The 944-nt window shown below is 35.9% G+C and overlaps 1 long non-coding RNA gene across 1 annotated transcript in view; it reads right to left on the bottom strand.

Moving 5' to 3' along the window:
* Positions 1-860: 860 nt before the first annotated feature.
* Positions 861-944, bottom strand: part of LOC104875183 — a 6521-nt gene continuing 6437 nt past the window's right edge. The window contains exon 3 of the long non-coding RNA XR_783995.3: positions 861-896. This is a non-coding gene — a long non-coding RNA (uncharacterized LOC104875183). The remainder of the gene's footprint in view (positions 897-944) is intronic.

The raw sequence follows: 944 nt of genomic DNA, 5'->3' as shown, positions 1-944 counted from the left end.
TACCTTTCAGGAAATTTGCATATAAAGTCACTCAAGTGGAGCATGGGTGGTCCATGCCTGTAACCCTAGCCTTTTGGGGAGCTGAGGCAGAGGAATCAAATTCAATCCCTGCCTGGGCAACTTACTGACTTAGTAATACTTTATCTTGAAATAAAGTGAAAACTTAAAAGGGCTGGAATCTTTTTTTTTTAAACAACGTCTTACTATGTAGCCCAGGCTGGCTTCAATTCTTCTGCCTGAGGCTCCTGAGTGCTAGGATCACAGGTGTGTGCTACCATGCCTGACCATAAAAAATGATTTTTATTAAAAGAAATTAATAGCAAAGGGAACACAATCATTTTTTCTAAAAAAGTATATAATTTATTATTATTATAAAATGATCGATGACTTAATCATGTAATAACTCACTACTAAACAAAGCACGTTCAAACATTTTTGGTGTAAATCTATCTATTCCATGTTGGACAAATAAAGCTACATATAAGTGTGTCAAGATATTTATTTACTTATTCTTTTCTTTGATACCAGGGATCAAACTTGGGTCCTTGCACCTGGGAGGCAAGTGGCAAAACCACTGAGCTAAATCCTCAGCCCTGTCAAGATATTTTTTGAAACTCCAAAGTATAGTAAATTCATAATTTACCTTTGTTAGAAATAAAACTCGAGTATAACAACTTTTTAATTTTTTAAGCACAGGTCTCACACTGAAAGCTCTCTGCTTTAATAATTTTTTTCCTGTTACCCTTATTACAAAATGACATTGCTTAATATATTCAGGGCTTTTACTCACTGTCTTTAAAAACTTAAAGTAGCCAGGTGTGGTAGCTCACTCCTGTAATCCCAGTGCTTGGGAGGCTGAGGCAGGCGGATCGCAGTGAGTTCGAGGTCAGCCTAAACTGCACACCAAGACACCATGTAAAAAAAAAACAAAAAAAAAAAAAAAA

The sequence above is a fragment of the Fukomys damarensis genome, unplaced genomic scaffold, assembly GCF_012274545.1.
Source record: "Fukomys damarensis isolate Sample0158 unplaced genomic scaffold, DMR_v1.0_HiC HiC_scaffold_39, whole genome shotgun sequence".
NCBI lineage: Eukaryota > Metazoa > Chordata > Mammalia > Rodentia > Bathyergidae > Fukomys > Fukomys damarensis.
Note: the sequence above shows the minus strand (reverse complement) of the source record. Positions and strands in the feature narration are given on the sequence as shown.